General features: G+C 36.7%; 1 protein-coding gene and 1 pseudogene across 8 annotated transcripts in view; one reads left to right on the top strand and one right to left on the bottom strand.

Annotated features, from left to right (window-relative positions):
- The window catches only part of LOC307185936 (uncharacterized protein), a 693527-nt gene that overhangs the window by 356706 nt on the left and 319717 nt on the right, over positions 1 to 17104 (bottom strand). The window lies entirely within an intron of this gene.
- On the top strand, positions 1008 to 15820 carry LOC307186038 (trifunctional enzyme subunit beta, mitochondrial-like; annotated as a pseudogene). Its single transcript has 3 exons — positions 1008 to 1128; positions 13452 to 13510; positions 14430 to 15820. The product of its transcript is annotated as a trifunctional enzyme subunit beta, mitochondrial-like (transcript).

Here is a 17104-nt window from a genome sequence, read left to right as displayed (position 1 = left end):
GTGATTGCCACGTCTCACTCCTCCACCATCTTTAAGGCCTCTGGGCTGAAATAGGGACTTTTAACATTTGGGAGTTAAGACTAATGAGACTATGGATAATTTTTCACAAAATTTAAGAATTAAACTTCATAGATACAGAGTTAGTGCAAGTTCATTTGCACAAATCAATTTCTCTTCACAGGGGAGTTCTGTTTTAATAGCAACTCCTAGATACTCAGAATTTTAATACTGGCCTATGAATTTAAATAAAAAAATAATAATCATTAAATTATTAAAATTTAATATAGAATTTTAATACTGACATAGTAGTATCTTCTATGTTTTAATTTCTCATTTATTTCATACATGTTTATTGCAGATGTGACATATTCAAATGCCTAAAGGATCCAGGCAGTTGACTCACAACATTGAAATTGTTGTAAGAAAAACCATGGGAATCTCTGACTGTGAAAAACTAGACAAACGACAGAAGATCTGTTGAGGGTGAGGAAGAAGTTGGTCTTTGCAGATAGTATTTGGGAACATGGCTAGGACTAGTGTCTTTCAGATTTTTTTTTCTGAGAAGCCAGATTATTGTGTAGAATTTCCCAAATATTAAATATTTATTCAAAATAAAATTTAAATACTGTGCTGACCCCACATAAAAATTCTACAGGTCAGATCTTGCCCAAGGACGAGAAGTTTGCTATTTCAGGTTGGAAAAAGTCTACTAAAGAATAAAAAAAAAATGCTAGGCTTTGGGATATGAAGATAATTAGGATTTTTTTTTGTTTTGGTCTTTCAAGACGTTCATAGACTTAGTAAGGGAGATTAAGCCCACCCCTAATGACTACACTTGCAGGACCAAGTCAAGAGTACAAATGTAGGCACCCAGTGTGTCCTCTTCTCTTCCCCCCAGTCCTTGCACCTTCCCTCACTAAAAGAAGGATCTTAGCCCTCACATCCAAGCTCTATCCACAACCCCTTAGGCAATTACAGAAGTCTAGGTCCACCATTAGGGCCTAGCGATGAGCACAGTAGCAGTAAATCAGCTCTGTGTAGTGTTGGGGAAAAGGACTATGGAGGAACTAGAGATAATTCCAGGGTCTAAGTTCCATGGTGAAGGAGGGGGGAAACAACAGGTTCCAGGTAAGCATGTCTCCTTGGCCCCTACAGTTTACTCACTTTGGAAAGGGTGATGGCCAGTGGAAGGCAAAATGGGGGTCTCTAAAGCATGCTATAGAGAGCAGGTTCACAATGGCTGACTGTAAGGATTGTACTTAGGGAGAACAACATGAAAACACATATTTTAGGCATTGGGTGATACTTAGCCTTTGTTCTCAGCTATATGGCTAAAGAGGTTTATTCCCTGTGTAACGTACTTTGTGGCCACTTAGTCTCTTAACAAAATAGTCTGTGTGTACTTGAACTTAGGAAAGCCTGTATAATCAGCTTTTCATATCTAAATTAAATGAGTAACCTGCTGCATTGTAAAGAAGAATTATTTATTTTGCTCATAAAATATCCTGTTAAGAAAGAAGCTCATGAATGTCTTTTACAGAGGATACAATTACAAATACTTTCTCTATTGGGTTTCTTGCCTCTCTATGTTAAAGCAGTCAACTCAATAACATGCAGCACTTCAAAGTCATAAAATACCATATTCAGAGCCATAGTTTTTAAATGTTAAATTTTTATTACCTCCTATATGTAAGTCGCAGGTATTATGTTTTTGTACTCTTTAGAAAAGAGGTTTTCAGTAAGATATTAAGGAAAGAAAGAAAGAAAGAAAGAAGAAAGAAAGAAAGAAAGAAAGAAAAGAAGAAGAGAGAGGAGGAAAGAGAGGGAGTGAAGAAGGAAAGAAAAGAGAAAGAGAGACAAAGACAGAAAGGGAGGGAGGGAGGGAAGGAGGGAGAGAGGAAGAAAGGAAGGAAGGAAGAAAGGAAGGGAGAAAAAAACAAACTAATATTCTTTAAAAACAAGAGGATGCTTTTAGGGTTGTTTGAAAACCTAGTTTGGACATAATTTCGTAAGAGGACCACAGCTCTCCATTCCCAATGTTAATGGCTTGTTAGTCCACAAGAAAGACAGTACAATAGCAAAGTGAGGTGCACTGGTTAAGCATCTCCAATACATTAGTAATAAAATATGAGCAGCTGTTCTAAAACTTGGAAATTTTCAAGCACAGTCAGAAGCACAGGTCCACAAAAGAGCACTCTAATATCACACGGAATAATTTTAATAGTTTTTTTCATGCTCAATGCACTGAGCATCCTCATTTCAGGGCTAAATAGCAGCCATAAAGGCAGCAAAGTTGTGACAAAAATGGATAATGAAGTTTATTCGCCAGTATTTTTCTGTTCATTTTAGAGTTATATTGTTCATAAACACTGAAGCATTGGTATATTTGAAAGATTATTTTGATGAGTATATGAACACACAAAAAGCCTGAACTTAAAGTTTTAATTATTAATATATGTATGTTGTCCCACATGGGTGTGCTAAGCAGAATTATGATCACAAGTACTTGTAGAAGTTGAAATACACAGATAAATTTAGTGAATATAAATGATATTTAGAAACAATTTAAAGTTCAAATGTCAATGAAACAGTTCTTAAGGAATTTATGAGCATATGTTAGATACAAGAAATATACAGAAAACTTGGTTTTCCATGCTTGAAAAATTGAACTTCTTGTTTATTTAGATTATTTCAGGAAGTCCACAGGGGAAAATCCCCCTGTAATAAAACATTGAAATCAAAAATTAGATTATGTAGGTTAGACTATCCAGAGAGGACCAAAAATGATTTCTATCCTATAAGATATTCTATTTTCTAGTTATTCCGATTTTTTAAAAGCTGTAATATTGAGAACTCTCAACTGGAGCTATGATAATAGAGCTTTTTGACCACAGAAGTAGCTGAGACTAAACATAGGAAGATATAAGTGACAAACAGAACAGTGTTCTTAACAAATATAAAACCAATTTTAAAATGGCATAGGTAAAATTCAAGTACAACCTTGCATAATGTTTTACGTTGACTGTTAATTTTTTTCTTCTAGGCCAATAATCATTTTCATTAATTAATGAGATACCTTAAATTTCTATATCAGTTACTAATAGTATATGAATAATTATGGGATAGTCCCTCTAAAAGTATTGCTTGCTTTCATCTATGTTTCTTCATTTGTTCTGTCATTGAGAATAATTACAAACTCGTTAAATACAATTTTATAGTTTAAGGTGCCTAGCAAATTTTACTGTCAAATATTTGGAAACGAATAGCTTATTTCTTTAAGTGCTTCCAGACACTGCTATACATTTTTCCTTGCAGAGTATGTTGATGTAGCACATTGTCATTTTGTTTACAAATAAACCATAAAAATAAAACCCTGAAAATGTGGAAATTGCATGTAGAGTAGAAGCTTCCATAATCACCTTCTAATTAAGCAGTTTGCTGGATTCCAACCTATTTCCTCTTTTCTGTCTGTAATATGTTTACTAATAAGTATGCCTTTGGAACACTGATGACTATTAGGTTACTTATGAAGAGTTCCTTGGCACTTGTAGTCAATATGAGTTGAGTGCCTACCAAGAGTCCACTGAGGTTATTCTCAACTCCCTCATGCCAGATAAAACTGTGAAAGGTACTAGGTCATTCAGTTAAGCGTTACACAATTTGCTAATATCTGTGTGCCAAAGAAATTCTGTGCGCGTGTATGTGTGTGTGTGTGTGTGTGTGTGTGTGTGTGTGTGTATGTGTGTGTGTTTACATAAAAACTATGTCTAATGCTTTGGAAAAACTCAGTACAAAGAAATTAGTTTTAAAATGCTGTTAAATTAGCTTGTGGTTATTACAACTCTAAAATATTGGAGGAAATGATAAAATTTTTTAAAATCTGTATTCATATTTAATTAGGACTTGATTTAAAAAATTTTTGGTTTTGTTTTATTTCTTCTATTTAATTTCTCAACTCTCTTAATTAAAAAAAAAACAAAACCTTACAAACACTGAAATCACACTGAATTACAAATATGAAGAGAACACCAATCTACAGATACATTTTCAATAAAAAACCTTGGTTCTATTTAAAAATATTTGCCAGACTGAATATTAAAATGATTTAAGCTAAATATCATTGCAAGAATATGCATGCACACTTTTTTAAAAATTCAAACTTTTTGTGACTATTTCAATTCCAGTGGCTTCAGGATAAAATGACTTATTCTCTGTGCTCTTCTTTGGGGTCATTCTAATGCAGGCATATAAAATGCACTTTTTGAAAGATGAATAATAAGAATTTAATTTAATTTAATTTAATTTGCTCATAGTAACTTTCTAAAAGACAGGATAACTCCCAAATTAATTTATTAACTCACATATGCACAAGTAATCGTTCAGAAAAGCTTAACTGTGAAAAGATACCTCTACTGGGTTTAATAGAATCATGCTCTTATGTTATCTTTCTGCAAACCAATGTTCATTTTGACTATATTTGTTCATCTATCTATTCAACTACTTTATTACTGTCAAGCAGATACCTTACCTAAAACAAATTAGCTCCTCAGTTCAGAGATTTCATTCATTTGCATTTACAAGGATTTGGGCAGGGACAAGATCCACTGTCCAGTTAGACACATAGAGTGAATAAGTTGGTGGATTCAACAAGGGATCAGGGGAACTTCTGAGTAAGATAAATATATGAACAGGTTCTCTAACTTCCTTTCCAAAACCAGAATTAAATGATCAAAGAAAAGAAAAGAAAAAAAAAGAAAAACCTCTATGCCTGTATAAATGTGAAAATCAAAAAAGGCCGCCACTTCTTACACCAAGCCCCTAGGAATTTTGCCCTATTAGATCAGGTTTAAAAAGACCATAAAGAGGAACCTCAAACTTTTTTTCAAAAGAAAGCAGGAAGTATGCAGAGAAAAGCCTAGCAGAGCCTGTACAAAATGTCTTTAATTGGAGAGAATTAAAGCCTCTGGGAAAATGGGGGATACTCTAAATAATTTTCCACTGAACATGAGACAGCATCTGTGGAAGCCATGAGAATATGCCACAGAGAATATAACTGATTGATGGCCCATTTGCTGCTTTTCCAGATTCATCACCACTATCATATTATGGTCATCCTTTCCAAATACTTCTCCCCATCAATGACTGTGCAGAGAGGTGGTCCTAATGCAGTTCTGTTCCTGTGAGACATGAGACTCCTCCAACTAGAGATTTTGGCTCAAGGACTCCCCTTCATCCTGGCTGAACCTGCTTTGGAGCTCTGTTGCAGACTACCTGGCCCCCTTCCCTCTCTCTCTTCTTCACTGATGTAAAACCTACACGGTATCCGAAGGCTCTCTTTGCCTCCTTTGATTTCCTGATAGTTGTCCTTGATTGTCATTTCCAAATACACATCTGTTGCATGTGTAATCTCATCTTTGTTTCTGTTTCTCAGAAGATCCAAGATTTGTCTACAAAACAGGCAACAGGATAGGGATTTGGGACCGGCTCACTCACCACCAGGCAGGCAAGGAGATGCCATTCTGACTAGTATGTGGTCATTGAGAGTCCCTAGTAAAAAGTGATGGGCAAATTACTAGAGCTAACGTGTCTCAGGGTGACCTGAGAAAACCTGTTAATGTAGGGAAATGCTCCTTCAGGTGCAATTTTTGAAGCATTTTGAAAGATACGGGGTACCTGTGACTACAAGGACAGTGGAATTGACTGGTTACTCTTATGCTGAATTGATGCCTGTTGAGGAACTTTAACAAAAGGTTATTAGCTAAATATGAGGCCTCTTATCTCCTGCGATGAAAGCAGACACAGCAGACAGAAAGACCCGAGGAACTGATAGAGCCATGGAGTTCCAGAGACATTTATATATGAAATTTAAATGTTCAGCCAAACAGGTATGTCGTGCTAATATCAAGGCCATGGTTGGGAATTTCTGGGATCCTGAAACATGAAATGGGGAAATCAGTAGGGATGTTCTGTTCTGAATAATCCCTCTGAGCCTTCAGATCCTTTAGAAGTAAAAAAGTAAGCTCTAGTAAAAGCTAGAGCACATCCAGTGTTGGTAGCTACTGCAGAGGCATCTCCCTATTAACAGGTATTCCAAAGAAGGCTCCCCACCTCCTCTGATTGCCAAGACAATAGCTAGTGTTAAATCCCACCACAACACTGCACAGGACATGCTGGGCCTCATACTGGAGGAAAGACATTATTCACCAAAAGAGCTACAAGAATTAGCTAGCATGCTCCCATAGGAACTTGGAAAGTACCAATGGGACTGGAGTTTGAGAATGCTGTATCAAGAGGGGGCAAATGTAAGATTGCATTAAGCAAGAATTCACTGATTTGAGGTCACCTTTTTGGGGACATCTGTCAAGTACATCAGTGGATGGATAAAACTCTTTATTAGAGTGGCCCTTAGAAATCTAGAGAAAAAGATGTCCCAAGTGAGTGCAATTGAAAGAATAAAGAGGCTGAAGGAAGTGGGAATGCTGGAGGGAAAATGCTATGTAAGTCCAGATAAACCACTAGAGAACTATGTTCCACAGGAGGCCCAAATGCAAAATTCACCAGAACCACTACGAAGTTCAGTGGTGGAATTCCTGTGAAGACCAAGATGACGGGAAGACAGGAATTCAGAGATGGAATTGTTAATATTCATAAGAATGACAAGGTCATCAAAGTAATAGAAGCCTGGGTAGTAAAAGTTTTAACACTAGAAACCAGCAGGCCACAATCATGATAAAGACAAGCAAACTTGCCCACAGGGAGTTGTGGAAATGGTTGATAGAGCACAGATGAAGTCCCTAGGAGCAACAAGCATACAGCCAACAAGAATCTACTAAGCATGTATAACCAGAAAGAGGAAAGAATGTAGGAGCAGTAGACTAAGGGAAGCCATCTCAATAAAAAGCTATGGTTCCTCATTAAGTTCTCAAATTTTAGATCCAGAAACCATGAACTAAAGAGAAGTATGTGTCTCTGGGAGGCAGTCACCCATAGTAATGTGGCAAATATAAACTCTAACGACTAGTCCTTTCCTCAAAGTAATCTATGATCTTTTACTCAGGTGACTATACTCAAGAGAAAGCATAATACTGAGACATTTCAGATTATTGTGCATAGGTTCTGAGTTGACATTGATACCTCGAGCTCCAAAACATCATACCAGGCCCATTGGTAAAGTGGGAGCTTATGGGAAAAAGTAACAAATGGAATCTTTGCTCATATTGGAGCCATGGGTCCATGGATCCACCCAAGAGTTATTTCTCCAGTCACTGAATATATAGTTGAAATTGATATACTTGGCAATTTGCTTAAACCTCAGATTGGTTCCCTGATGTGTGGATTAAGAGCTATCTCTCTATGGAAAACTAAATAGAAACCACTGAAACAGCCCTCCCTAGTCAAAATAATAAATCATATAAAATATGGCATGAACAAGGATAACGACAGAGATTAGTATCACCATTTGTATTATTTGCTAGGGCTGCCATAACAAAACACCACAGACTGAGTGGCTTAAACAACAGAAATTTATTGTTCCACAGTTTGGGAAGCTAAAAGTCTAAGTTCAAGATGTCAGCTGGTTTGGTTTCTTTTGAGACCTCTCTCCTTGACCTGCAGATGGCTACCTTCTCACTATATTCTCACACGGTCTTTCCTTTGTGTACTTAATCTCTGTGTCTTAATCTCCTCTTCTTATAAAGATAACAGTCATATTAGGTTAGGGCCCACCTTATAATCTAATTTTACCTTGTTATCTCTTTAAATCCATATCCAAATACAGTCACATTCTGGAGTACTGGGTGACAGGGATTCAACATATGAATTTTGGGGTGACATTTATATGGTGTGTTATCTTAAAAGACATTGATGCATGGGTTAGGAAACCAGGGGGTAGAAGCAGAGGAGACCCTGCTAGCCATCATTCCCAATTACCCATTGAGGAATTTTGTGCTTCCGTGTTCCCACAACTGTGGACCTCCAAAGATTGAAGGTCTTAGCCCCCAAAAAGAACACACGCTTACAACAGAATATTGCCAAGATCTCTTTGAGCTCTTTGTGTCCAAGGACCAAAAATTAAAAGAGAAATCACCATCATGACTGCCTTAGCACAATGATGGCAGGAGGAAACATGCAAGGAACCCAGGTGATCCACTCTAGTACTTCTTGTACCCATTATAACCGTAAATGGACAAAGATAACAACCTTGGTTTTAAAAGGGCATCATTAACATGAGCCCAAACACATCAGAAATGAATGTTTGGGTCCCAGAACCAGGAAATCTACCAAGATCTACCAAAGTGATGAGGATGAGAATTTTGGAAAGATAGTTTAGGAGAAATAGGATAAATACCAGTCGTGACCCAGAGATCAAATGCAGTGAAAGAGGCTATAGTTTGTTCCATTAGACTCGCTCTTCTATGTTTCTTTTCAAGAAGAGAGGTCATAGAAACTAGGGAGCTACTGCATAAATCTACATAGAGAAGTAGATCTGTGCAACAAAAGGCTTGGGTTGTAGTGCCTGTGAAAAGCCCCAGCAGCCACCTTTTGGGAGTTATAATCACTTTCTCACAGAGGCCTCACTTCCCCTGGCCTCATTCCAGTGAGTGGTGACTGAGCATGGCAATGGGAACAATGCAGGCCCATTCCTGCAAGATGTGGAATTCTTCCAATAGGTGACTGTGACTTTGGCTTGAGGACTCCCTTATTTTGGCCAAAATGTTCATAAAACTATGTTACAATCTGAGCTTCTTCTTCGCCAATTTTAATTACCTCACTGTCCTTCACAAATGTCAGACCTGCATCACAGACTAAAGGCTCTCTCCAGCCTCAATTGCTTGTTCCTCTTTAATCTTTAAAAGCACTTCTCTCCAATACTTCTCTTGTAAGTCTACACCTATGTTTGTATCTGCTTTTATCTGAGCTCACACATCTTAGAAGCTGCCATTGGAACACCGAGCATTGTAAAATCAGCTGCTTCCTACTAAAATAAAATGCTCCTAGTTTTATTTGAGATCACACTAAATCTATAGATCAATTTAGGAAGAATTTTGTTTGGATATTTAAATCAACAAAACACAAAAACACTTTTTTGAAACACTCAGGTCAAAGAAGAAGAGGATTATTTTGAAAATATTAATATGAACACCATGTTTCAAAATCTATGGCATATAACATACTTTGTAAGCAGAGGAATATTAACAGCAAATTTTGTATTACTATATAAAAATGAAAAAACTGAGTATTAAAATCAATAACCTAGAAAACTAATTAATGAACTTAATGATAGTGGGACAAAAGAAAGTAATAAAAAATGAGAGCAGCGTTAATAAAAATTAAGATATGAACTGTAGAATTCATTTTAAAAATCAAGATCTGTTTGCTTGAAATGGTCAGTAAAATACACAGATCTCTAGGTGGCATAATAAAGAAAACAACACCTTCCTGCTTGAGGCTCCACTCAAAGCTGGCTGCCTTCCTCATCACCTTTTATAAGGGTTGGAGTAGTATTACTAGGTGTGGATGTGTTGTGCCTGCAGACACTGTGTAGAACCATATATTTAACTATAAATAAATTGTACGTGTAATTCTACAGTAACAAATGATGAAAGGAGTAGATTGTTTTATATAAAATATATATCAACAATTTATATTGTCTCAAGGAAAACTCAAAAATAACTAAAACAATAAAAATAAAATTAGAGAAAGTTTTCAGAAATATTACTATAATTAAAAGTGACGATTACAGCCAATTTTAACAGCATAATACTTTAACATCTGAAGAAACATTTGACTGCTGTTACAGAAGCACAACTTAGAAAAGATGAAAAGCTTCCCATGTTATGTTCACAATTGCTAACAAACCTGTAAAAAATAACAATATGAAATCTATAGCCTAAGCAAATTTATCAATATTGAGGCATAACTCTTTTTTTAATTACTTTTTAAATTTTTATAAGTTACTTTCTATTTACAGTTATTACAAAATATTGGCTATATTCTCCGTGTTGTACAGTACATCCTTCAGCCTCTCTTACACCCAATAGTTTGTATCTTCCACTACCCTACCCCTATGTGAGGCAGAACTCTTAATAAAATAATAAATTAAATCCCATCATGTATTTTTAAAAATGGGATTGACTTTATTACAGGAAAACATGGATGAATAACAAAAAATGACTTCACATAATTAATGGAAATACTTGTAAATAAAGAAAAATAACATTTTATATCAAAATAAGTGGAAAATAATATAGCATATTAAAATAAATGGAAATTTAAGATTCCATTCTGGATTTTAAAATATAGATAACTTTGAAAAACAAAAAAAGCTGGAAAATTTTTACATAAATTTTACTGAGCTTGATGACATCTCTTCAATGGAGATTTATACAGTAATTTAAAAATATTAATTTGATATAAAAGTCAAGTAAACATATATTTATAAATAGAAATTAACAAAGCAGGCCTTTAAACTATCAGAAAAAAATAAACAGAAAAATGAACTTTCAAAAAGTATGCAGATTATTCAAATTTTGAGCTCTACCCTACATCATACACCAGGGTACATTTCAAATATATTAAAGGAGCAAAAATTTAAAATGAGGTAAGAATATACAATGGAGAAAAGACAGCCTCTTCAATAAGTGGTGCTGGGAAAACTGGACAGCTACATGTAAAAGAATGAAATTAGAACACACCCTAACACCATACACAAAAATAAACTCAAAATGGATTAAAGACCTGAATGTAAGGCCAGAAACTATAAAACTTTTAGAGGAAAACACAGGCAGAACACTCTTTGACATAAATCACAGCAGGATCTTTTTTGACCCACCTCCGAGAGTAATAAAAATGAACAAATGGAATCTAATTCAACTTAAAAGCTTTTGCACAGCAAAGGAAACCATAAACAAGATGAAAAGACATCCCTCAGAATGGGAGAAAATATTTGCAAATGAAGCAACTGACAAAGGATTAATCTCCAAAATACACAAACAACTCATGCAGTTCAATACCAAAAAAACAAACAACCCAATCAAAAACTGGGTGGAAGACCTAAATAGATATTTCTTCAAAGAAGACATACAGATGGATAACAAACACATGAAAAGATGCTCAACATCACTAATTATTAGAGAAATGCAAATCAAAACTACAATGAGATACCACCTCACACCAGTCAGAATGGCCGTTATTAAAAAAATCTACAAACAATAAATGCTGCTGGAGAGGGTATGGAGAAAAGGGAGCCCTCTTGCACTGTTGGTGGGAATGTAAGTTGATACAGCCACTATAGAGAACAGTATGGAGGTTCCTTAAAAAACGAAAAATAGAATTACCATATGACCCAGCAATCCCACTACTGGGCATATACCCTGAGAAAACCATAATTCAAAAAGACACATGCACCCCAGTGTTCACTGCAGCACTCTTTACAATAGCTAGAACATGGAAGCAACCTAAATGTCCATCAACAGAGGAATGGATAAAGAAGATGTGGTACATATATACAATGGAATATTACTCAGCCATTAAAAGGAATGAAATTGGGTCAACTGTAGAGACATAGATGGACCTAGAGACTGTCATACAGAGTGAAGCAAGTCCAAAAGAGAAAAACAAATATCACATATTAATGCATATATGTGGAATCTAGAAAAATGGTATTGATGATCTTATCTGAAATACAGAAATAGAGACACAGACGTAAAGAACAAAATGTATGGACACCAAGGGGTAAAGGTGGGGGAGTGGGATGAATTGAGAGATTGGGATTGACATATATATAGTATTGATACTATGTATACAGTAGTTAACTAATGAGAACCCAGTGTATAGCTCAGGGAACTCTACTCAGTGCTCTGTGGTGACCTAAATGGGAAGGAAATCCAAAAAAGAGGGGATATATGCATACATATACTTTATCCACTTTGCTGTACAGTAGAAACTAACACAACATTGTAAAGCAACTATACCCCAATAAAAATTAATTTTTTAAAAATAAAATAAATAAATTTTAAAAATTAAAGTTTTAAAAATTAAAAAAACAAATGCTAAATTAAACAACAGGAAATATAAATTATAATATGCAGGTATCTGGTCTTCAGACAGAAAGGGGCTTTCAAAATTGGATATAAATGAAAATATACCATCAAATAATAATTGATAGAAATCAACATGCAAAGCTTTCAATGTGAATTAAAAATTAACATAAGCATTAAAAAGCAAAAGGAGGGCTTTCCTGGTGGTGCAGTGGTTGAGAGTCCGCCTGCCGATGCAGGGGAAACGGGTTCGTGTTCTGGTCTGGGAAGACCCTGCATACCACGGAGCGGCTGGGCCCGTGAGCCATGCCCTCTGAGCCTGTGCGTCCAGAGCCTGTGCTCTGCAACAGGAGAGGCCACAGCAGTGAGAGGCCCACGTAACACAGAAAAAAAAAAAAGAGTTAAAAGAGCTAAAAAATGGGAACCTGGCCACAGATGGGCCCACCCCCAACATTATAAAATTTACTACAAGGAACTCAACAAGGTTCTTAGAGCAAATATTTAGAGAAAAATCCCCTTGGGCTTCTGGCAGGGGCAGGGGAAAAGGAACCATTTTTAAATACTCCAGAGCACTCTGTTTTCAAGAAGGCCTGCCCTCTGGGGAAACTAGTTAACTACCTAAGAAAGAGAGAAAGGAACAGAAAAAAACAATAATGACTGAGAATTTCCCCAGATTAATGTCAGACACCAAACCACAGATCCAGGAATATCAGAGAAAACCAAGCAGGATAAATGGCAAAAAAGCCCTTAAGCTAGGCATATCTTTTTCAAACTAAAGAACACTAAAGGGAAAGAAAAAAATCCTGAAAGAAGCAAGAGGGGGGTAAAAAACCCATCTTACCCACAGAGGAACAAAGATAAAAACTGCCTTCAACTTCTCCTCAGAAACCATGCAAGCAAGAAGAAAGCAGAGTGAAATATTTAAAACGTTGAGAGATTTCTACACATATCATGTAAATTCTCGGATCTTTAGTCCCACTGATGGTAGCTGGGGTAAAACTATTTCTAACCGTCTTCGTCACCTTCTGTCCTCTTCTCCCTGCCCTTTCTCTCACTTCCACCCCAGGCACCAGGGGAAGGGGTTGGCGGACTCACACATTTGATGGAAGAAGGAGAGGCTGGGGAGGAGGTACTAAGGACTAGCCACAGGGAGGGGCAAACTTCTGCTTCTGAGATACACATTCCTTTGTCATCTCAAGTCAGGGAGAAGAAAAAGAGCAAGGATGGGGTGGGAAAAGGCAATATTTTGAGTCTCTATACAAAACTATAAAATTCATTTCTGCTTTGGAAGGGTGGAAAAGACATTTTACTTCTATCTGATAGAGAGCACGAACCTCCAAGAGGGTAAATATGGCATTGGAAATATTAAAGCGGAAGTTAATTTTGCAATTCCTCTTATTTTTGTAACAACAGCAACAACAAAAGCTGAGCACGAGGAATTTGAAGACTTAGAGAAGATTTATACCATTGTTGTACCATTGCTTTGATTTGTACCATTGGTTTGTACCAATGATTTGTACCACTGTTTCATTTCTGCCTGACTCTTAATACCCAGTGAATTAAAAGGCCAGTTTTAAATGCAAAACAAAAACAAAAATAAAACAAACAAACAAAAAATTGTTGAGAGAAAAAAAAACCCACCAACCTAGAAGTCTGTAACCTGTGAAATTATCCTTCAAAAGTGAAGGAGAGAAAAAAAAAAAGTGAAGGAGAAATAGACTTTCTCAAATAAATAAAACTTGAGGGAATTTGTTGCCAGGAGACATGTCTTGCAAATGATGTTTCTAAAAGTGTTTTGGCAGAGGAGATGAGGCTCAGAGGCTGCCCCAGCCCCTGCAGGAGAGTTCTGCCTGGGCTCGGGAACATCCTAGCCAGACTCACCTGAGCACAGAGCATCCTGGAGACAGTGAAGCCGTCAGTCACCAGGGAGGCCACCATTCTGAGGTGAAGAGTAGAAAGTGCTTAAAGTTGGGGTAGGGGAGCAGAGGACTTTACTTTCTGCAGCCTGGTGCTAGCCAAGCCCCCAAGATACTTCCTGACTAATCTCACCCCACCCCCATGCTAACTTCCTGCAGGTCCCTTAACACTGCCCTTCACTTTGGCTAAAGGGGCAGAAAGAATTCTTCCATTGAAAGGAAGAAGGCCCATCAAGGAGAGGTCATGTGCCTGGTTGTCTAGTCAGGTGACTGGCAGACAGCTAGGCCTCTGGAGCCTGATGGCCTGCACGATGGTTCTTTCTAGGCTGGATCCACTTCTAAGTCCCTCTGACCTCTGAAACTTAGGGCCAAGCCCCGCCCACAACGGGAGCCCAAGCATATGAGAACTAACGTGGGACCATTTCAGGATGACTTCCATCTTGACTTACACTTGAAAAAAATCTTCTAACTTTAGCAAAATGGGCCCTCAGATTTTCTTGAGTCCTCTGAGCTGTTCCTACTAGCCACCAGCTGCCCCAGCTGCCCAGACCAAATCAAAGAAGACCTTGGCTAAACCCTATAAAAGGAATGTGGTGGTGGTAGATAACATTCACACTCCATTCTGCTGCCAGGCACTTCATATAAAGACTTGATGACATGTAATTTGGCTAGAGGAGTACTTTCAGATTTGTTGCATCAGACCAGTGTCCCAAAGGAAGTTGCTGATTATATCATCTTTGGCATAGTATACAGGAAGTGAAAACAAGCAATGTGGCTAGAGAGGCTGCCCTTGGAGATGACCTCTCTGATACATCTCCTGTATATGCTGTCACCATGGCTTGCATTTTTGCTAACCAAACCAGGACCACAGGTGTTGGCTTGATTACTTCTGGCCAGTATGATGTGGTCATGGCAGGTGGTGTAGAGTTAATGTCCTATGTCCCTATTTGTAATTTGAGGAAACACATGCTTGATCTCAATAAGTCCAAGACTCTAGGTCAGTGACGATCTGTAATATCTAAATTCAGATTGAATTTCCTATCATCTGAGCACGACCATGTATCACTCTGAAGACTGACTTGCCTCTGCCTTGCTGTTTCTCGACTGGAACAGGGTGAGTATGCACTGCACTTGCACAGTCTGGCCAAGAAGGCACAGGATGAAGGACTCCCTTCTGATGTTGTACATCTTCAAAGTACCAGGAGAAGATACAGTTACCAAAGATAGTGGCATTTGTCCTTATTGAAGCAGATGGCCAAAATAAAACCTGCATTCATCAAGCCCTATGGCACAGTGACAGCTGCAAATTCTTCTTTCCTGACTGATGGCGCATCTGCAGTGCTGAGGAAAAGGCTCTGGCCTTGGGTTATAACCCGAAGGCATATTTGAGGGATTTTGTGCATTTGTCTCAGGATTCGAAAGATCAACTTTTACTCGAACCAACATATGCTACTCTAAAAGTGCTAGAAAAGGCAGGATTAACAATGAATGGTATTGATGCTTTGGAATTTCATGACGCTTTCTCAGGTCAGATTTTAGCTAATGGTAAAGCTATAGATTCTGATTAGTTTGTACAAAACTACACGGATTAAAAAAAAGTTGGGTTGCCTCCTTTGAAGAAGTTTAACAACTGGGGTGAGTCACTGTTCTTGGGACACCTGTATGGAGCCATTAGCTGTCAAAAAATTATGGAAGGAAGCAGGCCAGTATGGCTTAGTGGCTGTCTATGCAGGTGGAGTGAAGGGCCATGCTATGATAGATAACAGACCAGGAAAAAGTGACTTGGAGTTTCTGTGCAACACTCACACTAGACAAGGCCATTTCAGTACATTACTGAATGACATATATAGTTATTACTTCTCTTAGGAAAACACAATTTGTGGCCTTCTGTTAAACCTTTGCAATTAAACCTTGCTACTGTTCCGAGCTTTCCAAAAATCATGGTTTACTGCTCTTTCAGGGACTTCTTAGTCACCATAATCTCACACAGTGGTATGTTTAAGCAATTGATTTTGGTCTCTATTTTCATTAAAGATTAAACAAGGGGTTGCAATTTGAGAAAGAGATTAGCTAGGGTTTGGAATCATCTTTGTAATATTGGCAAAAAATACTCATTCATGTTTGTGACCTAAAGATAAATGTTTTCCTATAAAATACAAACCAATGTGCCTCTATCTTTATGGAAAGATAATTCAGAATTTAAACATCACTTAAAACTTACAGTAAATATTGAGATATATAAATACCATATTTGTTAACTGGAGTTAACAAACTCCAGTTCTCTTAAACTGGAGAAGTATTGGGGGAAAAAAGTTCTTTAAAGGCAAGGAAAATAATAAAGATCAGAAATTCAGATCTACATAAAGAAAGGAAGAACATAAAAGGAATAAGTGAAAATATAATAAAAACTTTTTTTAAATTCTTAGTTGACCTAACAGATATTTGTTCAAAAAATAATACCAACAATATATTTGATTATGTATGCTTATATATATATTTCAAATATATATATGCTTATGTATGCTTATATATAAGTGAAAAGAATGACAGCAATGATACAAAGAATGAAAAGAAATAATTAGGATTATTGTGTTATTATTAGGTACTCACACGACCCATGAAGTGGTATACTGTCATTCAAAAAGGGACTTAAATTATATATGTAAATGCCTATTGCCACATTTATGGCAACCATAAAAATGGTAAAAAGTAGAAGTATAACCTATATGCTAAGCAAGGAGGAAAAATGGAATCATATAAAATGCTCATTTGAAATCACCAAAGGCATACAAAAAGTGAGAGGCAAAAATAGGAACAAAGAAGGAGAGCATTAAATAGAAAGCAGTAATAAAGATGGTAGATATGAGTCCAAATATATCAATGATCACTGTGAACATCAATGGTCCAAATACACCAATTAAAAGAAAAAAGATTGTCAGAGTGAACCACAAAATAAGACCCAATTATCTGATGTCTACAAGAAACTCATTTTAAATATAAAGACACATATAGATTTGAAGTAAATGGCTGGAGAAAAATATATCATAGTAATACTAATCAAAGAAAGCAGAAGTAGCTACATTAATTTCAGATGGAGTAGATTTCAAAGAAAGAAAATTATTAAAGATAAAGAAGGGCATTATGTAATGA

The sequence above is a fragment of the Stenella coeruleoalba genome (assembly GCF_951394435.1).
Source record: "Stenella coeruleoalba genome assembly, chromosome: 4".
In the NCBI taxonomy this organism is placed as follows: Eukaryota; Metazoa; Chordata; class Mammalia; order Artiodactyla; family Delphinidae; genus Stenella; species Stenella coeruleoalba.
The sequence above is the reverse complement of the archived record's forward strand: the minus strand, read 5'-3'. Positions and strand labels throughout refer to the sequence as shown.